This window comes from Protopterus annectens, chromosome 13.part0 (assembly GCF_019279795.1).
Source record: "Protopterus annectens isolate FY-2018-M chromosome 13.part0, PAN1.0, whole genome shotgun sequence".
Classification (NCBI taxonomy): domain Eukaryota; kingdom Metazoa; phylum Chordata; order Ceratodontiformes; family Protopteridae; genus Protopterus; species Protopterus annectens.
Genome location: NC_056747.1, coordinates 1,198,392,197 through 1,198,414,766, shown reverse-complemented (window position 1 = coordinate 1,198,414,766; position 22,570 = coordinate 1,198,392,197). Strand labels below are relative to the sequence as shown.

The following is a 22,570-nucleotide window of genomic DNA, read 5'->3' as shown; positions in this document are numbered from 1 at the left end:
CCCCTTTGGGACCCTGAGAGATGGTTTCTGGGTCAGCAGCAGGGTTTTTGAAAAGGAATTTATGAGAGTCATGAACCCTGTAGTACCTGTCCGGCTTAACAGGAGCTGGAGGGTAAGGAGTCAGGGGTCAGACTGGACTCTGAAAATACATCATCTACAATGTCTAACAGGTGGAATAGCTAGGGGCCTGTGTTGTGCGAGTAAAAGGAAGTCTCTGAGCCTTTTCTTAGACTCTGAATAATCTTGGCTCTCCCAGTGGAAATGTTCCCTTCATGGTATGCAAGGTTTCCCCAAAAGAATAATCCTCTGGCGGAGAGGCTGAAGGGATAGATTCTTCAGCATCCGAATCCTCATAGGGAGGAAGAGAGTATTACTGATCAGAAGAGGAATCAGATGAAATGGAAACCTGATCTGAAGATTCATATTCAGTCTCTTGCCTAGGCCTTTTATCAGGAGGGGGATGGGAATCCCTGATCAAAGTAATTAAGTCTTCGGCCATTTTGAGCATCTGTTTTTTGGGCATGGAGGCCTGACCATGAGGCTGTTGTAATTGTTTCTTTGTCTTTAAAGGTGCTTTAGTCTTTGCCTTTGTAGTTGGAGTCGCTTTAATGTATAATTGAGTAGGTCTGAAAACACCCTCAGAAGCTGATGCCTGTTCAGCGGCTCCAGATCCATCTGAGGGAATAGTCTCCGAAGGTCCAATACCTTGAGCTTCCAGCGGCCTAGTCGTCTCCATGTGGGAGTCTGTAGTGGCCTGCGAGTCCAAAGTAGTGGGCATCAGGGGCTGCGAAAGCACCTCACTGAGAACCGGCGACTGGCTTAGAGGAAGCCTCGTCGTTGGTTTTGGACCTTGGATGCCTGTCCTTTTATTTTTCTTTGTGTTTCTTGTGAATTCCAGTAGTTGGATGGCTATCCGACGGCACTGTGTAATTAAATCTTCTGCCAAAATGGTGAAATGCAAAATCGTACCGACGCTTAATAGTGCATTGGTTAAATCTAGAAGAAAACCGACAACAAGCAACATCGTGGTCAGGGCCTAGACAAGAAATACAGTAAGAATGAAAGTCCTTATGAGGTATTTGCTTCCCACAAGAAATACAATTAACTTTTTTTGACATTGGTCTGGAGCAAGAAAAAAGTTTTCCCCAACGGGGTACTTAGCTTTTAATGAAGACTTCGGATCTGAAATTCAAACACGAAAATCTCAGGAGTCGGCCGACCGGCACTTGCGAAGTGCTTCTGCTTCGGGCACCGCGCGGCAAGAAAGACTGAAGAAAACGGTGTCGGTTGCATCTTTTATACCCCTGGCGCACTGACGTCATGGAAGAGGCGACAGCAACCGATGCCGGACCTAAACTTTGGAATTCAGGCCGACTGAGGGTAGCCTGCCAGCAGGATAACCCAACTGTAATGACTGCAACAGTGAAACATGAAGAACATCATCAGATAAAGAAGTTATGTTCTTACCATAATATTCCACCTGTGTTGTCCATTTTCATTTCGACCTGTGGGCCTGATATAACCACGGATCAGACTCAGCCACTTTCCAAGCTCAAGATTAGAAGCTCAAGCTCCTCCTCTCGATCCCATAATGCCTCTTTCTCACAGAATACCTCAGATCAAAAAAATATACAGCTAAGATAGCTACGTAGTCACAGAACGAGAAAAAGGTTCAGGGGCTCAACACAGGAACTAAAGAATGATGGTGCTTAACAGAGACCAACTCTGTCAGGTCTACATAGAAAAAAAGGCCAGGGGGAAGGAGGGTGGGGAGGTCAAAGAAAAATGAAAATGGACAAGACAGATGGAACATTATGGTAAGAACATAAAAGTACAGTTGTGTAAACTTACCATAAATGTAGATGTTATAGTGTATTCAGTGTTGCAGTCATCACTTGTGGGTTATCCCCTGCTGGGTAACCCTTGGCCGGCCCGAATACCAGAGTAAAGACTCTCCCTCCTCGCCGGCTACGGTCACCAGGGACTGATGAGTCAGGTCGTCAGTGGAATACAGTTGGGCAGCAGACGCAATTACATCAGTTTTTCTTGCCCTAACCTATAGGAGCCCTGTCCAGAAGGCCTGAGTACGGCCAACCTGAAGGAAGCCCACAGGCATATAAAGGTATGAATGAATTTTAGAGAAGAATAAGGGGAAAGAGGGAGGGAAAATAGACTGCAGCAGTGAACACACTCGAAAGTACAGTTGTGTAACCTTACCATAAATGAAGATGTTAGAGTGTATTCACTGTTGCAGTCATTACATTTGGGTAATCCTGCTGGCAGGTTGCCCTCAGTCGGGCTGAATTCCAAAATCCTGGGTCGGCTGCTGTTGCCCCTTCCCTGACGTCAGGGGTATAAAAGCAGCAACCAACACCATTTTCTTTAGTTTTTCTTGCCCCAGATGTCAGGTGCCCCTAAAAGGGTTGTATAAATCAGAGAAGGAAAGATAGAATCCATCAGAAGAAAAGGGGGATGGCGGATGGGTAACCAGGACTGCAACACAGAATACACTCGAACATCTACATTTATGGTAAGTGTACACAAAGCACAGTCTTGTACCTACCATAAATGTAGATGTTCGAGTGTTCACACTGCTGCAGTCATTACACTTGGGTTATCCTGCCGTCAGGCTGTCTCGCAGTCGGCCAGAGTTCCAAAGTCTTGATCCGGCATCGGTTGCTGTCGCTTCTTCCCTGACGTCAGTGCGCCAGGGGTATACAAGATGCATCTGACGCCATTTTCTTCAGTTTTTCTTGCCCCAGATGTCAGGTGCCCCCAAGTAGGTAGGCAATACATATTGCTAATAAAACATACATAAAAAATAAAAAGAATACCTTCAGTTACAAGCAAATACACCACAAAGGTTGTATAGGACAGAAAGGAATAGATAAGTCCAGCTAGGACAGAGGGGATGGAGGGAGGGTAACCTGGACTGCAGCAGTGTGAACACTCGAACATCTACATTTATGGTAGGTACAAAACTGTACTATGTTCGTGTTACACTGCTGTAGTCATTACACTTGGATAGAATCCAAAAGCTAAGGTTGGGTGGCTGGTCTATAAAGAGTTAGGATTGGCTATGAGGCCATGCAGAACTGCAGTGGCAAATCCTGCTCTGGATTTAGAGTAAAAAGGCTACTGGTAATGCTTGGTAAAGGTGTGCACTGAACTCGAAGTTGCAGCCTCCAAAATTTCCTTGGTTGGTACTCCTCTGAGAAAGGCTGTTGAAGTGGCTGTTGCTCTGGTAGAATGTGGCCTAATCTTATTAGGGACTGATTTTCCATGCTGTGTGTAGCAGTAGTGAATACAGTGTCCTATCCAGTTGGAAACAGTCTGCTTTGAGATAGCCTTGCCCTGTGATCCTGCAGCACATGCTACAAACAGTTGCGCAGTTTTCTTGAAAGCTTTTGTTTTGTCCAAGTTGAAGCGTAGCTGCCTGTGTATGTCCAAAGAGTGCAGAAGAGCCACACTAGATACCACCTTTGGCATGAAGGTAGGGTTTGTCCTTAAAGAAACCCTGTCCTGATGAAATATTATAAAAGGTTCCACTGCCATTAATGCCTGTAGCTCTGAGACTCTTTGTGCTAAAGTTACTGCCAGGAGCAGAGCTGTTTTCCATGATAAAAATTTTAGATTGGCCGTATTGGCTGGCTCAAAAGGTGGCAAGGTCAGTTTTTCCAAAACAAAATTGAGGTCCCACGTTGGTGATGGTGCTCTCCGGGGCGGTATTATGTTTTTAGCCCCTCTGAGGTGCTGCTTTAGCAAGGGATGAGAGAATAAAGGAGGATCTGTGTTGTAATGAGCTGAAATGGCAAAGGCGTGGATCTTAATTGATGAGAAGGATAGGCCTTTGTGTCCAGCATCTCAGTTAAGTATTGTAAAATCTGAGGAATGTTTGGGACAAGAGGGTCAAGGCTTTGCCTCTTCCATTCTTCTGACTAAGATTTCCTGGTGCTAGGCCTCCTGGCCTCCAAAATGACATCCATAACAGCTTTAGAGAGGTGTTGCCCGTTTGACTAATGAATCTGCCATACAGCCAGGTTTAGGGTTTTGAGCTGACCGTGCAGGATCTGATTGTTTTGTTGAGTCAGGTGGTGTGAAATTTGAGGCAAAGTCCATGGTGGGCCTTGAGCTAAGTTCTTTAAGATTGGGTACCAGTGCTGGCGTGGCCAGTCTGGAGCAAATCAGGATCATCTGTGTATTTTCTTGTCTGGCCTTTAGGAGTACCTTTGAAAGGAGAGGCAGTGGTGGGATGGCATAAACTTTTAGGCTTTTCCATCTGAACGAAAGAGCATCCACTTTCCATGCTTGTGTGTGGCAAGTCCTTGTGCAGAATTTTTGTAGTTGGCAATTCAGTGGGGAAGCAAACAGATCTATGTCTGGGCACCCCCATTTTTGCGTTACCATGCTGAAGATTTGTGGATTCAATTTCCATTTGTGAGGGTCCATGATATTTCTGCTGAGATCATCTGCCAGAGTATTTTTCTTTCCTGGCAGGAATTGTGCTTGCAGATGAACTTGATAAGTTAGAGCTGTGTTCCACAAGGTCATGGCTTGCCTGCATAGGCAATAAGAACGAGTGCCCCCTGGCTTGTTTATGTACCACATTACTGTGGTGTTGTCTGTCTTTAATAATAATTGTCCTGGATGCAGAAGGTTCTTGAAAGCTGTTAGGGCATTTTGAACAGCCAACATCTCTTTATGACTGATGTGAAGATGCATTTGGTCTGTGGTCCACTTGCCCTGAATACATTTTCCTGCCATGTGTGCTCCCCAGGCGTAATCCGAAGCATCTGTTGCTAGAGTCTGCCTGGTTGTGGGTAGAGTGAAAGGCTGACCCTTGTTAAGGTGACATGCCTGTGCCCACCATCGAAACTCCTGTTGTAGGCAGGGAATTACTGGTATTACTGTTTCTAAACTGTGAGAGTGTTGAGTCCAAACAGTTTTTAGGAACCATTGTAATTTCCTCATATGCAGTCTGGCATATGGAATTAGTAGTATGCAGGATGCCATAAATCCCAGGGCCTGCAGAATTTTTCTTGCAGTGAGATGGGACTTTTTGCCAGTAATTGAAAATATTGAGTCAGTTGTCCTTGTTTGTCTGGCGTGAGATAAGCCATCTGGGCTGTTGTATCCAAGCTGGCACCCAGGAATATTATCTGTTGTGAGGGAACTAGTTTTGACTTCTTTTCATTTACTGTGTACCCTAGAGAAATTAGCAGCCTTTTTTTACAAACGCCAGATGCTTTAGAAGAATGTCCTTTTTCTCTGCTTGAATGAGGCAGTTGTCCAGGTATGGATATATTGGAATTCCTTTTTGTCTGCAAAATGCAATTACTGGTGCCAGGCACTTTGTGAAGACCCTGGGCGCAGTAGATAAGCCAAAGGGCAGTGCAGAGAATTGGTAGTGCATTGTACCCGCTTTGAATCTGAGGTATCTTCTGCAATCTTGTCTGATGGGGACATTCAGGTATGCCTCTTTGAGGTCCAGAGTTACAAGCCAAGCCTTCTTGCCCAGCATGGGAAGAAGCTGCTGAAGTGCCAACATTTTGAATTTCGGAACATCCAGGTAAGTATTTAGAGTTGAAAGGTCTAGTATGGGTCTCCAGGCTTTGTCCTTTCTTGGGACCAGGAAGAGTCTTGAGTAAAATCCTTGTCATTGCTCCTGCTGTGGTTCTTTTTGAATAGCTCATGTCCATGAGGACTGAAATTTGTTTTTGAGCCTCTGCCCATTGATTTTGTGGCAGGATTGGCATTCCCTTTAGCCTTGGTAAAGTGAGAAAGTGGAACCTGTATCCTTGAGACACAATATTCAGAACCAATTTGTCTTGGGTGATTGTTTGCCAATTTTGAGAAAAAAGTTCTAGTTTCCCCCCTAAAGGGGCTGCCAAAAGGGAAGTGTTTGGCATAGGAAGGGGGAAGTCATTAGGGCTGTTTCCTGTAAGGTTGAGACTTGTCCTCACCTCCTTTTGGGGTTGAGGTACCCCACTGTCGTTGTCTGTAAGAGCCTTGGGGTTGAGATCTGCCTCTTGGGCGGCTGTATCTGCCTCTCTGTGGCCTGTCTGACACTGGAAAGGACCAATTCTTTGTAGGCCAATTTCTGCTAAATCAAGGTGGCTGTACCTGTAAGAAATCTTTGACTGTTTGCATAGATTTAGCTTTATCCTCCATTTTCTTTAACACCTCTTCTGCCTTAACACCAAACAAGGTATCATGCTGTAAAGGAGCATCCAATAATTTTGCCTTAACATGGTCAGGTAAACTCTGTTCTTTTTACCAAGCATGTCTTCGAATCACAGAACCTGTAACTGCGGCTCTACAAGAAGCCTCTAAAGAATCAAAACCACATTGCAGAGTACGTTTTCCCACCTGTTCAACTGCATGCAATAAATCCTGCATTTCTTTATAGTCGGAAGCTTCTGAGCTTGTAAGCATTTTCTGTTTTAACTGAGCCATTAAATATTGTTGGTACTTAAGCATGTGAAACTGGCAATTTAAAGCCCTTACTGCTAAAGTTGCAGAAGTGTAAACTTTCTTCACCCATCTATCTAATCTCTAGAATCTCTGTCAGAGGGGACTGGATTTTTTTCAATGGAAGCCTTAACCCCCCTTTGGGACCCTGGGAAATGGTTTCTGGGTCAGCAGAATGGTTTTTATAAAGAAACTTGTGAGAGTCAGGGACTCTAATACCTATCTGGTTTGGCTGGAGCAGGGGGAAAAGAATCAGGAGATAAGCTGGATTCAGAGAACACATCATCCCCAATATCTAACACAAGCGGAATAGCAAGGAGCCTGTGCTGAGGCAATAAAAGGAAGTCCCTGAGCCTTTTCTTGGATTCTGAATAATCTTGACTTTCCCAATGGAAATGCTCCCTCATGGTATGTAAAGTTTCCCCAAAAGAGAAATCCTCAGGAGGAAAGGCTGAAGGGATAGATTCTTCAGCACCAGAGTCCTCATAGGGGGGTAGAGAGTATCCCTGGGTCTGAAGAGGAATCTGAGGAAATGGAAACCTAATCCGAGGAATCAGTCTGTATCCTGCCTAGGCCTTTTCCCAGGAGGGGGATGGGAACCCCTGATTAGAGTAATGAGGTCTTCGGCCATTTTGAGCATCTGTTTCTTGGGCATGGAGGACTGTCCTGGAGAATGCTGTACTTGCTTTTTAGTCTTTAATGGTGTTTTTGTCTTGGATGCTGCTTTAATGGTAAGTTGTTATATAATTGAGTAGGTCTGAAAACACCCTCAGAAGCAGATGCCTGCTCAGCGGCTCCAGACCCATCTGAGGGATTAGTTTCCGTAGGCCCAATACCTTGAGTTTCCAGAGGCCTAGTGGTCTCCACGTGGAAGTCAGAGGCGGCCTGTCTCCCTGAGGTAGCGGGTGTCAGGGGCTGCGAAAGCACCTCACTGAGAACCGGCGACTGGCCTAGAAGTGGCTTTGTCGGTTTTGGACCTCGGATGCTTGTCTTTGCATTTTTTATGAACTGCGGTCGTCGGTTGATCCGACGGCATTGTATAATTGAACCTTCGGCCAAAGTAGTGTAAAGAAAAATCAAAACATCGTTTTATAGTGCATTTGTTAAATCTAGCACAAAACTGACAACTAGTGACGTCGTGATCAGGGCCTAGGCATGGAATACAGTAAGAGTGGAAGTCCTTATGAGGTATTTGCTTCCCACAAGAAATACAATTAACTTTTTCTGACATCGGTCTGAGGCAAGAAAAAAAAGTTTTCCCAACGGGGTACTTAGCTTTATTGAAGACTTCGGATCTGAAATTCGACTTTGAAAATCTCAGGAGTCGGCCGGCATTTGCGAACTGCTTTTGCTTCGGGCACCGCGCAGCAAGAAAGACTGGGGAAAATGGCATCAGATGCATCTTGTATACCCCTGGCGCACTGACGTCAGGGAAGAAATGACAGCAACCGACGCAGGACCAAGACTTTGGAACTATGGCTGACTGCGGGACCGCCTGACGGCAGGATAACCCAAGTGTAAGGACTGCAGCAGTGTAACACGATGAAAGTACAGTTTTGTACCTACCATAAATGTAGATGTCTGAACTGGATAGCATCTGCAGTCATAACAACTGGGTTGTCCTGTCATCAGGCAGCCCTTCAGTCGGCCGGATTCCAAAGTCCGGGTCCGGCTTCGGCTGATGTCGCACTTCACCCGACGTCATCTCTGTTGGTCTTCGGGTATAAAGGCATCAGCCGACGCCATTTTCCTCAGTGTTTCTTGCCCCAGATGCCAGTAGCCCTCTTGAAGGCTAAAAATTTTGGATAAATGCCAATGTTTCCAAAAAGATAGTGGTAAACACAAAAATAAGCATGTATGTACATATATACAACAAATACACCATAAAAGACTCCCCCCCACCAGCTAGCTATTAGGAGGGTAAACACCCTAGGAGTACCACAGAGGGAAGGAGGAGGGTAATCCTGACTGCAGATGCTATCCAGTTCGGACATCTACATTTATGGTAAGTACAAAACTGTACTATGTCCTTCATGGATGCATCTGCAGTCATAACAACTGGGTAGAATACCATAGCCAACTAGGGAGGAGGAAGAAACTAGATTATGGTGTGTTTAGGATCCCTTGCAGTACAGCAGTGGCAAACCCTGCTCGGGATCTGGAATATAGAGGCAAATTATAATGCTTGGCAAATGTATGCACGGAGGTCCAAGTAGCCGCCTCAATAATGTCTTTGGTTGCCACTCCTCGTAAAAAGGCTGTGGTAGTGGCTGTTGCTCTTGTAGAATGAGGTCTTATGTTCTGTGGAATTGGTTTTCCATGGAAGGAGTAACAGAATCGTATGCAATTTCCTATCCATTTGGAGATTGTCTGTTTGGAAATAGCTTTTCCTTCCCTTCCTGTTGCATAGGCTACAAAATCTGATCAGTTTTTCTGCTACTTTTGTTCTGTCCAGGTAGTAGCGTAGCTGTCTATGTACATCCAAGGTATGCAGTATTCTTTCCCCTCTGTTTTGTGGGTTGGGAAAGAAGGTAGGTAGGTGGATTGCCTGGTTTAGAGACACACTGGATACCACCTTAGGCATAAATGTAGGATTAGTCCTCATGGACACTCTATCTTGATGGAAGATTAGGAAGGGTTGTACTGCCATTAGGGCCTGGAGTTCAGAAACCCTCCTGGCTGAGGTTATTGCCAGTAGGAAGGCGGTTTTCCACGATAGATGCTGTAGGTCTGCTGTTGCTGCTGGCTCAAAGGGTGATAGTGTCAACTTTTCTAGCACAAAGTTCAAGTCCCAAGCTGGTAAAGGTGGTTTCCTTGGAGGTTTTACATTCTTGATTCCTCTGAGGAACTGTCTGAGTAATGGGTGTGAAAAACTGGTGGATCAAAGCTGTATTCTGCTGATATAGCTGATGCATGTATCTTGATGGAGGAGTAGGACAGGCCTGTATGTAGAAGTTCTGCCAGATACTCCAGAATGTTAGGCATATCTATGTTTGACACATCTTTTCCTCTTTCAGTACTCCAAATGACAAACCTTTTCCATTTTCCTGCATAGTTCCTTCTTGTTGAAGGTCTGCGGGCTTCAAGAATAATGTCTTTAACTCTTTGGGAAAGTTCTGGATTAGCTGCTGCTATGTGATGTTCCATGCAGTCAGTTGCAACGTTTTTAGGTTTGGATGCATGATGCTGTAGTTGTTCTGAGTTAACATCAAAGGCATCAGGGGTATTGGCCACATATTGTTCTGAGACATGCTCCTCAGCAGTGGGTACCAGTGTTGTCTTGGCCAGTTTGGAGCTATTAGGATTATCCTTGGACGTTCTTCCTTGATTTTTAGTAATACCTTGTGTATCAAGGGGGGAATGCATATGCTGTTAGGCCTTTCCAGCTGAAGGAGAGCGAATCCACTTTCCATGCTAGTGGGTGGAATGTCCTTGTGCAGAACTTTTTGAGCTGGTGATTGAGAGGGGAAGCAAATAGATCTATCTGAGGCATTCCCCATTGCTTTGAGATGGTCTTGAAGATGTCCGGATGTAGCATCCATTCGTGGGCATCCGATGTGGTTCTGCTTAGTATGTCTGCTAGAGTATTTTCTTTTCCCGGTACAAATATTGCCTGTAACTGGATGTTGTAGCTGAGTGCCAGGTTCCACAGCTCCAAAGTCATTCTGCATAGGGGGTATGAATGAGTGCCTCCCTGTTTGTTGATGTACCACATGACTGTGGTGTTGTCTGTCCTTATCATCAACTGGCCCTCTTTGAGAAATGGTCTGAAGTTTTGGATTGCCAGTTTTACTGCCAGCATTTCTTTTAGGTTGATGTGCAGGTGAAGTTGATCCTGTGTCCACAATCCTTGCACGCATTTGTCCAGTATGTGGGCCCCCCATCCTAGGTCTGAAGCATCTGTTGTGATGGTCTGGCTTGCTTGACATCTGCGAAAGGGTAGCCCTGGGTTTGACTGGCATGCTTGAGCCCACCATAGGAACTCCTGTTTTAAGCATGGAATTAGAGGAATTTCTGTTTCTAGGCTGTGCCTGTGTTGGGACCATAAATTCTTTAGGTACCACTGTAGTTTTCTCATATGTAGTCTGGCAAGTGGGACCAAGATTATGCATGATGCCATGAAGCCCAAGGCCTGCAGTACTTTTCTTGCTGTTAACTTGTTCTGTTTTGTTAGTGCCAAGAAGTAAAGAGGAGTTCTCTGTTTTTCTGCAGTTAGGAAAGCCATTTGTTTTACTGTGTCCAATTCCAGCCCAAGAATGTCCTTGTCTGGGATGGTATCAGCCTTGATTTTTGTAAATTGACTGTGTATCCCAGTGCTTGTAGCAAGTAAATGACCCTTTGTAAATCTGTTGTCAGCTTGCTTTTGTTGTCCCCTTGTAGCAGGCAGTCGTCCAGGTATGGGTAAATTTGAATTCCCTGTAGTCTGCAGTGGGCGATTACTGATGCCAGGCATTTTGTGAATACTCTGGGCACAGTAGATAAGCCAAAGGGCAATGCTGAGAATTGATAATGCTCTGATCCTGCAAGAAATCTGAGGTATCTTCTGCAGATTGGTCGAATGGGGACGTGCAGGTATGCCTCCTTGAGATCTAGAGTTACCAGCCAACACTCCTTGCCCAGCATGGGAAGAAGTTGCTGTAGGGTCAGCATTTTGAATTTTGGGACAATGATGTATGTATTTAAGGTGGACAGGTCGAGAATAGGTCTCCAACTTTTTCCTTTCTTGGAACTAGGAATAGTCTTGAGTAGAATCCCTTTCCTTGTTCTGTTGTTGGCACTCTTTCCACAGCCCTCATGTTTGTTAACTGCATTATCTGTTGTAGAGCCTCTGTTTTTTGATTTGGAGGTAGATTTGGCATTCCTCTTTTGACTGGTAAAGTGTGGAAGTGGAACCGTAACCTTGATCTATGGTTTGTAAAATCCACTTGTCTTTTGTGATACAGTGCCAGTTCTTTGAAAATAAGGTTAATTTGCCGCCTAATGGAGCTGCTAGTTGTTCCCTGGTAGGCGGATTTAGAGTTAAGTCACTGTGGCTGTGTTGTTGTAGTGGCAGTGGTTGTGTCTGTGCCTCTGTTGTTACCTTGCCACTGTCGTCCTCTGTAGGCACCTCCTCTGGATTGGTTTCTGCCTCTGGAACGTCTATTCCTGCCCCTTTGGGATCTTGTGGAGTCAGGAAAGGACCAATTTTGGCAGGCCAGTTCCTGCTAAACCTTGGGGTTGGACCTGCAAGAAATCTTTAACCGTTTGAACAGATTTTGCCTTTTCTTCCATTTTCTTCATTACCTGCTGGGCAGGTGTACCAAACAAGTTGGTCTTATCCATAGGAGCATCTAATAACTTAGCTTTAACATGATCCGTAAAGCTTGTTCCTTTAGCCATGCATGCCTTCTTATCACTGTGCCAGTCATGGCTGATCTAAATGAAGCCTCCAGTGCATCATAGCCACATTTTAAGGAATGGTTACTAACCTGTTGTATGTTATTTACCATTTCTAATACATATTTCTTATCAATTGATTCATCAGAGGATAGCTTTTTTGTTAACTGATCAAGCATAAACTCTTGGTATTGTATCATGTGAAACTGACAGTTTAAAGCTCTAGCTGAGAGAGTAGCTGAAGTGTAAACCTTTTTGCCCCATCTGTCTAAAGACCTGGCTTCCCTTTCAGAAGGAGTAGGGTTTTTAGCTGTGGTCGCGGCTACTGCCTTGGGGCCCTGGGATATAGTTTCTGGGTCTGCAAGTGGGGCCTTGTAAAGGTGGTGATGAGTGTCTGGTACCCTGTAAAATCTGTCTGGTTTGGCAGGGGCTGGTGGTAAAGAATCTGGTGCAGAGCAGACATCATTGAAGGCATCATCCACTACAGAGAGCACAGGAGGTATAGCTAAGGGCCTGTGTTGTGGAAGGTGCAGGAAGGTTCTAAGTCTTTTTCCTGGAGTCTGAGAAATCCTGCTGCTGCCATTGGAACTGCTCTCGCATGGCATGTAAGGTTTCCCCAAAGGAAAATTCTTCTGGTGGGGAGGCAGCTGGAATGGATTCTTCAGCATCTGAGTCTTCAAAATTGGAGAAAGGAACCTCTGGCTGGTCTGTTATGTCTGAATCATCAGCAGAATCATCAGAGGACACAGGCTCGGGGGGCTCTGCCCTAGGTCTCTTCTCTGGGGGCTGAGAGGCCCTGTCTGGGTGAGATTGAGATCCCCTAATTAATGAAATTAAATCTTCTGCCAAGGTAAGCATTTGTGAAGTAGAAGAGGGCCGTGTTGTAGGGGTTTAGCAGGCACTGTTCTAGTAGTTTTGGCTGCTTTGGCCCTGGCAAAGGCCTTAATGGACATGGCTGCTGGAGGCCTAGCAGCACCACGTGCTGGGGTAGACACATCCAAGGGAATGGTGTCTGATAAGTCAGTGGCAACCACTGTAGTGGATAAAATTTCTGAGGCCGATTCAAGAGAAGTAGCAGGGGCCTCAGTGGTAGTGATAGATTCTGCTGTATTTTGATCAGCTTTCGGTTTCGGCCGAAACCGAGACACTCATGATTTGCTTAACCATGGTTTCGCCGAAACCACGGACCCAGTGTCTGTCTTTATCTTTCGTTTTAGCAGTTTGGGTAGTCGGAGGATCCGACGGCATAATATACGCAAAATCAGAACCGAAAAACTGTTCAGCAAACTCCGACCGACGCCTAAGCGTTCGTCGGTTGAAAGAAGCACAGGCCGAACAGGCTGCTACGTCGTGGGCTGGGCCTAAACAAGGCAGACAGTAAGAGTGGAAATCCTTATGAGGTATTTGTTTCCCACAGGTTAAACAATTATTAACTTTTTCTGACATCGGCTGAGGCAAGAAAGAGTCCCCAACGGGGTACTTAGCTTTAGAAGTCTTCGAAGTAGTATTCGGTAGGAGTAATCTCTGGATCCGACCGACCGGCACTTGCGAACAGCTTCTGCTCCGGGCGCCACGCGGCAAGAAAGACTGAGGAAAATGGCGTCGGCTGATGCCTTTATACCCGAAGACCAACAGAGATGACGTCGGGTGAAGTGCGACATCAGCGAAGCGGACCGGACTTTGGAATCCGGCCGACTGAAGGGCTGCCTGACGACAGGACAACCCAGTTGTTATGACTGCAGATGCATCCATGAAGGACATCATCTGTACTATGTTCTTCGTGTTTCACTGTTGCAGTCATTACATTTGGGTAGAGTCCCAAAGCTATGGTTGGGAGGCTGGAGCTAAACAGCATTAGGAGCAGCTATGAGGCCCTGCAGAACTGCAGTGGCAAAGCCTGCCCTGGATTTAGAGTAGAGTGGCAGATGATAGTGCTTTGCAAAGGTGTGCAGTGAACTCCAAGTAGCAGCCTCTAAAATGTCCTTGGTAGGTACTCCCCTGAGAAAGGCTGCTGAAGTGGCTGCAGCTCTGGTTGAATGTGGCCTAATGCCCTTAGGCACTGGCTAGCCATGGTGTACATAGCAGAAATGAGTACAGTGACCTATCCACTTTGAAATAGTCTGTTTTGAGATGGCCTTTCCTTATGATCCTGTAGCATATAGCACTAGTAATGCTCTTTCTGAAAACTTTGGTTCTGTCCAAGTAGAATCTAAGCAGTCTGTGTACGTCCAAAGAATGCAGAATTCTCTCCCCCTTGATCTATGGATTTGGATAAAAAGTTGGCAGGTGAATAGTTTTGGTTAAGAGCCACACAGGACACCACCTTAGGCATAAATGTTGGGTTTGTCCTCAGAGACCCTGTCTGGATAAAAAATGATAAAAGGTTCCACAGCCATGAGTGCCTGTAGCTCTGAAACTCATCTTGCAGAAGTTATTGCTAGGAGCAGAGCTGTTTTCCAAGATAAAAACTTTATATCAGCAGTAGCAGCTGGCTCAAAAGGAGGCAGGGTGAGTTTTTCCAAGACATAGTTGAGGTCCCATGCAGGCATTGGTGATCTCCTCGGAGGCCTTAAATTTTTGGCTCCTCTGAGGTACTGCTTTAATAAGGGATGAGAAAAGATTTGTGGCTCTGCGTTGTAATGAGTCGAAATGGCAGAGGCATGAATTTTAATAGATGAAAAAGATAGGCCTTTGTCCAACATCTCAGTTAAGTATTGCAAAATCTGAGGAATATTTGGCACAGCTGTATCGGTTCCTTGTGCCTGGTTCCAAGCACAGAATCTCTTCCATTTTCCAGCATAAGATTTTCTAGTACTAGGCCTTCTGGCTTCCAAAATGACATCCATCACCGCTTTACTGAGAGGTGTGTTTTGTATGACTACATTAACTGCCATGCTGCCAGGTTTAAAGTCCTGAGTTGGCTATGCAGGATCTGATTGTTTTGCTGGGACAGTAGAGGAGGTATTTGAAGTAAGGTCCAAGCTAGTTATTGAGACAAGTTCCTTAGTATTGGATACCAGTACTGGCAGGGCCAGTCTGGGGCAATCAGTATCATCTTTGGCTTCTCCTGTCTGACATTTAGGAGTACCCTGGGGAGGAGAGGCAGTGGGGGAAAGGCATATACTGATAGGGCGTCCACTTTCCAGGCTAGTCTGTGTTAAATCCTTGTGCAGAATCTTTTTAGATGGTGGTTGTGAGGGGAGGCAAATAGATCTATGTCCGGGCATCCCCATTTCCTTGTTATCATGCTGAAGATTTGTGGATCCAGCTGCCACTCATGGGGATTCATGAGGTTTCTGCTTAGTCTGCCAGAGTATTTTTCCTTCCTGGCAGGAATTGTGCCTGCAGATGTACTTGGCAAGTCAATGCTGTGTCCCACAAAGTCATGGCTAGTCTGCAAAGGTGGTAAGAATGTGTGCCCCCCTGCTTGTTTATATACCACATGACCGTGGTGCTGTCTATCTGTAGTTGTCCTGGATGAAGTAGGTCCTTGAAGGCGGTCAGGGCATTTTGAACTTCTAGCATCTCTTTTTGATTGATATGTAGATGCATTTGGTTTGAGGTCCATGTGCCCTGAATGCATCTTCCTGCCATGTGGGCCCCCCAGGCATAATCTGATGCATCCATTGTCAAGTCTCTGCCTGGCTGGGGGCAATGTGAATGGCTGTCCCTTGTTTTGGTGACAAGCCTTTGCCCATCATCGAAACTCCTGTTGCAGGCAGGGAATGAGACTAATCATAGTTTCCAGGCTGTGGCAATGTTGAGTCCAAACACTTTTTAGGTACCATTGAGGTTTCCTCATATGCAGTCTTGCATATGGAATTAATAGGATGCAGGATGCCATGAAGCCCAAAGCCTGCAGAATTTTTCTTGCAGATATCTGGGCCTTTGTTGCCAACATTTTGAAATACGTAGTCAGTTGCCTTTGTTTGTCTGGCGTGAGAAGCCATCTGGGCCGTTGTATTTAAGCTTGCACCCAGGAATATTATCTCTTGAGAGGGTACTAGTTTTGATTTATTTTCGTTGACTGTGTACCCTAGGCATGTTAGAAGTCTTTTCACAAATGCCAGATGCTGTAGAAGAATGTCCTTGTTCTCTGCTTGAATTAGACAGTCCAAGTAAGGATATATTTATATTCCTCTGTCTGCAGAATGCAATTACTGGTGCCAGGAACTTTGTAAAGACCCTGGGAGCAGTAGATAAGCCAAAGGGCAGTGCAGAGAATTGGTAATGCACTGAACTAGCCTTGAATCTGAGATATCTTCTGCATATTTGTCTGATTGGGACATGCAGGTATGCCTCTTTTAGTTCTAAAGTCACAAGCCAAGCGTTCTTGCCCAGCATGGGCAGAAGCTGCTGCAAAGTCAACATCTTGAACTTTGGTATATCCAGGAATGTGTTCAGAATAGATAGGTCCAGTATTGGCCTCCAGGCCTTGTCCTTTCTGGGAACCAAGAACAGTCTTGAGTAAAATCCTTGTCCCTGCTCTTGCGCTGGTACTTGTTGAATGGCCCCCATGTCCATGAGGGATGAGACTTGTTTTTGTGCCTCTGCCCATTGATTTTTTGGCAGATCTGGCCAGCCGTTTGCCTTTGGCAGGCTATGGAAATGAACTTGTAGCCTTGTGACACGATATTTAGAACCCACTTGTCCTGGGTTATAATGTGCCAATTTTGAGAAAAAAGTGCTAATTTTCCCCCCTAAGGGTGCTGCCAGGAGATGAGTGCTTGGTGCAGGTAGTGGGAAGTCATTGGGACTGTTTCCTGTATGGTTGTGATTTGTCTTCTCCAACTTTGGAGGTAGAAGCACCCCATTGCTTTGACCTGTATGAACCTGGCGCCTGGGATCTGCCTCTAGGGCGTCTGGATCTGCCCCTTTGAGGTCTGACACAGGAAAGGACCAATTCTTTGTTGGCCAGTGTCTACTAAACCTAGGTGGCTGTACTTGTAAAAAAATCTTTGGTAGTTTGCATAGATTTAGCTTTGTCCTCCATTTTCTTTAACATCTCTTCTGCCTTAACACCAAAAAGTATCATGCTGTAAAGGTCCATCTAATAATTTAACCTTGACATGATCAGGCAAATTTTGTTCCTTTAACCAAGCATGCCTTCTAATTACAGAACCCGTAACTGCGGCCCTGCAGGAGGCCTCCAAAGAATCAAAACCACATTGCAAAGTATAATTTCCAACCTATTCAGCTGCATGCAATAAATCTTGCATTTCCTTGTTTTCTGCACATTCAGAGTTTAACAACATTTTCTGTTTAAGCAATGCCATGACATGTTGCTGATATTTGAGCATATGAAACTGACAGTTTAAGGCCCTTATAGCCAAGATAGCAGATGTGTAAACATTTTCTCCCCATCTATCCAGTGCCCTAGAATCTGTCAGAGGGGGTAGGGTTTTTTTGCAGCGGAAGCCTCAACTCCTTTGGGACCCTGAGAAATAGTTTCTGGGTCTGCAGCAGGGTTTTTAAAATGGAATTTATGAGAGTCCGGAACCCTGTAATATCTGTCAGGCTTAGCAGGAGCTGGATGCAAGGAGTCAGGGGTTAGACTAGACTCCGAAAAGACATCATCTACAATGTCTAACACAGGTGGAATGGCTAGTGGCCTGTGTTGAGGTAGTAAAAGGAAATCCCTGAGCCTCTTTTTAGATTCTGAAAAATCTTGGCTCTCCCAGTGGAAATGCTCCATCATGGTATGCAAGGTTTCCCCAAAGGAATAGTCCTCTGCAGGAGAAGCTGAAGGTATAGATTCTTCAGCATCAGAATCCTCATAGGGGGGGGAAGAGAATATTCCTGATAAGAGGAATCAGAAGAAATGGAAACCTAATCTGAAGATTCATAGTCAGTCTCTTGCCTAGGCCTCTTATCAGGAGGGGATGGGAACCCCTGATCAAAGTAATCAAGTGTCCGGCCATTATGAGCATCTGTTTTTTGGGCATAGAGGCCTGACCACGTGGCTCTTGAGTTTGTTTCTTTGCTTTAGAAGGTGCTTTAGTCTTTGAAGCTGAAGTGGTTTAATGTAAAGATGTTTAGGTCTGAATACACCCCCTCAGAAGCCGGTGCCTGCTCAGCGACTCCGGACCCATCTGAGGGAATAGTATCAGAGGCTCCAATACCTTGAGTTTCCAGCAACAAGGCAGACTCTAAAGTAGCGGGCGTCAGGGGCTGCGAAAGTGCCTCACTGAGAACCGGCGACTGGCTTAGAAGCTTCTTTGGTTTTGGGCCTCTGTTGTCCATCTCTCTCCTTTCCTTTGCGTTTTTTGTGAACTTCGGTAGTCAGACGGCTATCAGACGACATTTCTGGATAATTAAACCAGTGTCCAAAATAGTTTAAAGCAAAATCATACAGACGCTTAATAGTGCGTTGGTTAACTCTAGCACAAAACCTACAACCAGAAACATTGTGATCAGGGCCTAGGAAAGGAATACAGTAAGAATGAAAATCCTTATGAGGTATTTGCTTTCCACAAGAAATACAATTATTTACTTCTTCTGACATCGGTCTGGAGCAAGAAAAATTTTCCCCAATGGGGTACTTCGCTTTATTGAAGACTTCGGATCTGAAACTCGAACACGAAAATCTAAGGAGTCGTCCAACCGGCACTTGCGAACTGCTTCTGCTTCGGGCACCGCGCAGCAAGAAAGACTGAAGAAAATGGTGTCGACTGCTGCTTTTATACCCCTGACAACCTGACGTCAGGGAAGGGGTGACAGCAGCCGACGCAGAACCCAGGACTTTGGAATTCAGGCCGACTGAGGGCAACCTGCCAGCAGGATTATCCAAATGTAATGACTGCAACAGTGAAACACAAAGAACATCATCTACATTCATGGTGAGTGTACACAAATGTAGTATGTTGTGTGTGTCACTGTAGCAGTCATCACTTGTGGGAAGATTCCCAAAGCTAAATTAAGGGTGGATGGAAACAAGGGAAGAACAGGTTGGACTGTTCTAGGTAGGGGCAAGCATGCTCTGCAGGACTGCAGTGGCAAAGCCTGCCTGGGTTTTGGAGAACAGAGGCAAGTGGTAATGTTTGGTGAAGGTGTGGATCGAAGTCCAAGTGGGAGCTTCTAGGATGTGTTTGGTAGAGACCCCTCTTAAGAAAGCAGTGAAAGTAGATGCTGCCCTAGTGGGATGGGTACGAAAAGACCTGGGTGGAACTTTCACATGAAAGTGGTAGCAGAACTGGATACAGTGCGATATCCATTTAGAAATGGTCTGCTTGGAAATAGGTTTCCCCTCTGCCCCTGGGGTGAAGCTAACCAGGAGTTGGCAAGTATTCCTGATAGACTTGGTTCTATCCAGATAGTATCCAAGTTGCCTGTGCACATTTAGTGAATGAAGGATTCTTTCCCCTTGTTCTGAGGGTTAGGAAAGGTGGGGAGATGCATAGCCTAGTTCAGTGTCAAGTCCGACACCACCTTAAGCATAAAGGAAAGATTAGTCCTGAGGGACACCCTGTCTGAATGGAAGATAATGAAGGGCTCAATGGCCATGACAGCCTGGAGCTCTGAAACCCTCCTAGCTGAGGTAATGGCCAGCAGGAAGGCAGTCTTTCAGGAAAGATATTTTAGTTCTGCTGAGGAAGCTGGTTCAAAGGGAGGCAAGGTCAGTTTTTCCAAGACACAGTTCAGGCTCCAGGCAGGTGTAGTTGGCCTCCAGGGTGCCCTGATGCGAGATACCCCTCTAAGGAATTGTTTTAGCAGGGGGTGGGAGAACAAAGGCTACTCTGCATGAAAATGGGCAGAGATAACAAAGGCATGAATTTTTATGGAAAAGGATAATCTTTTTTTCACTAGCTCCGCCGGGTAGTCTAGAATCAGAGAGAGAGAGAGAGAGATGCCTGGGAGCTGCTGGCACCTTTAGTTTGGCACCAGGAATTGAATCTTCCATTTTTCTGAGTATGATTTTCTGGTGCTGGGCCTCCTGGCCTCCTTAATTATGTCCAGGACCTGCTTGCTCAAGAGTGGTTTATCTGCCTTTGGGGAATCAGCCATACAGATAGGTTGAGAGTATGTAGATTTTGAGTGCAGTATTGACCATCTTGCTTGAGTTAGAAGTCCTTCTGTGAGAGGCAGGTTCCTGGGTGGTTCCTTGGTTAGGCTGAGCAGCAAGGGGTACCAATGTTGCCTGGGCCAATTTGTAGCATTTAGGATGGCTCTTGGCCCTTCCTCCCTGACCTTTAGCAGTACTCATGGTATCTCTGGCAAGGGAGGGAATGTGTAGACAGGCTGCCCCAGTGGAACGATAGAGCATCTACCTTCCAGGCTTCTGGGTGAATTCCCTGGTGCAGAACTGGTCCAGCTGGCTGTTCTGTACGGAGGTGAACAGGTCCACCTCTGGTGTTCCCCAAGCCTGTGTGATAAAGAGGAAGATCTCCCTTTGAAGGTGCCAATCGTGGGGTCTAAGCAGTTTTTGCTGTGCTGAGGTGGTCTGCTAGGGTATTGTGCTCCCCTGGAATGTACTGGGCTATCAGATGAAGGCCCATCACAGAGACAGTCTGCCAGAGAAGCATGGCTTGACGGCAGAGAGGGTAGGAGTGTGTTCCCACCTGCTTGATGTACCACATGACTGTGATATTGTCTGCTTTGATGAAGAGCACCCCTGGAATCATGTGGGTTTTGAAAGATGCGATAGTCCTGAGTATTGCCATCATTTCCTTTTGGTGTGCAGGGGTAGGTCCCTGTGGTCCCAAATGCCTTGGGTGCAGATGTTGCCTAAGTGTGTCCCCCAGGCTATGTCTGAGGCATCCAGGGTGATAGTCTGGCCATGGGGAAGAAATTAGAAAGGGTAGGCCCTTGTTCAGTGAGCAGGCTTCTGGCTACCATAGCAGTTCGTCTCTTAAGCAGGGGATAAGGGGTACATGCATCTCCAGAGACAGCATGCTAGCACCAAAGTTTTTTTTTAGGTACCATTGCAGTTCTCATGTGCAGTCTGGCCAAGGGCACCAACAGGATGCAGGATGCCATGTACCCCAGCTCTTGAAGAAACTTCCTTGCTAGAGGTGCTTTCTGTAAGCCAACTGGGAGAAGTATTGGGGCAGGAAGCCATGATTTTCTGGAGAGAGGAAGGCTCTTTGGGTGGCTGTGTCCAGGAGAGCTCGCAAGAAAATGACTTGTCTGGTGGGCTGGAAATTTGATTTTTCCTCGATGGTAAAGCCTAGAGAGGTAAATAGGGCTCAGACAAAGTCGAGATCTTGCCAGAGCTTTTCCCTGCTGTCTGCCTGGATGAGGCAGTCATCCAGATATGGGTAAATTTGGATGTTTTGCTGCTTGCAGAAGGCAATGACCGGAGCCATACATTTAGTGAAAACCTTGGGAGCAGTAGATAAGCCAAAGGGCACAGCAGAGCACTGAAAGTGTTGTGAGCCTGCTCTGAAGCGTAGGAACTTTCTGCAGGACTCCCTTATTGGAATGTGAAGGTAGGCATCCTATAGATCTAGGGTAACAAGCCAGGCATATGGGCTCAGCATGGGTAAGAGTTTCTGGAGTGTGAGAATTTTGAATTCTGGCACTTGCAGTGAAAGGTTTAGTGTGGATCGATCCAAAATTGGGTGCCAAGTGCCCTCTTTCCTGTGCATCAGGAACAATCTGGAATAAAACCTTTTTCCGGTTTGCTCCTGGGGGAAAGGTTCCACCACATTCTGTGCACAGAGTTTCTGAATTTGAATCCCTCTGCCCGTTGATTTGATGGCATGTCTGGGTACCCTGTTAAGGCTGGAGTTTCTTTGAAGGAGAATCTAAATCCCTGAAAAATGATTTTTAGGACCTATTGATCCTTTGTGATGGCTAGCCAATTTTCTTTGCAAAGGGACAGCCTTCCTCCTAACCTTTGAGGGGTGGGTGCGGGGTAGAGGGGAGGAGTCATTGCAAGTCTTTAGGGTAGGAAGAGGACTTAGAACTCCCTGCCCTGGGTGTAGTACAGGTCCACTGCCTGGCCCTCTGTTGTCCTTGTGGTTGCTGCCTAGGTGGTCTGTCCCTGTGGGCTTTCCTTTGTCTACGTCTGGTTTGGGAAGGAAAGGACCAGTGTTTGGCAGGAAAGTTCCTGCTGAATCTGGGAGGTTGGTCCTGGAGGAAGTCTGTCTGCACTGATATGGGCTTATCCTCCATTTTCTTGATCACCTCCTCAGCTTTAGATCCAAACAAGCAGGCCTTATCTAGGGGGGCATCTAGGAGTTTGGATTTAACAGGATCAGGCAGAGGCTGTTCTTTCAGCCATGCATGCCTCCTAATGACTGACCCCACCCACAGCAGCCCTGCTAGAGGCTTCTAGGGCATCGTATCCACAGCGTAGGGAATGCTTTGCCACTTGAGAGCTGGAGTGCAAGAGCTCCTCTAGCTCCCTGGAAATAGAGCTGTTTGGCAAGGATGAAACCTTAGTTCCAAGGTATGTTGCTGATATTTCAACATACAGAACTGGCAGTAAGAGCTCTGATAACTAAGGTTGCAGAGGTGTACACTTTTTTACCCCATCTGTCTAGAGGTCTGCTGTTCTTGTCCAAAGGAATAGGATTTTTTGATGAACTGGCCCTAGCCCCTTTGGGTCCCTGGGTGATTACCTCTGGGTCTACTATAGGATTTTTGAACAGGTACTTGTGGGGGTCTGGCACTAATACCTATCTGCCTTTCTAGGTGCAGGAAGGAGGGCATCAGGAGTGAGACTAGACTCCATAAAAACACCGTCTACCACCGCCAAAATGGGAGGAATGGCTAAGGG

The 22,570-nt window shown here is 46.0% G+C and overlaps 1 protein-coding gene across 1 annotated transcript in view; it reads right to left on the bottom strand.

Moving 5' to 3' along the window:
- The window catches only part of DDX42 (DEAD-box helicase 42), a 991,771-nt gene that overhangs the window by 601,495 nt on the left and 367,706 nt on the right, over positions 1–22,570 (bottom strand). The gene's annotated exons all lie outside the window — the stretch shown is intronic.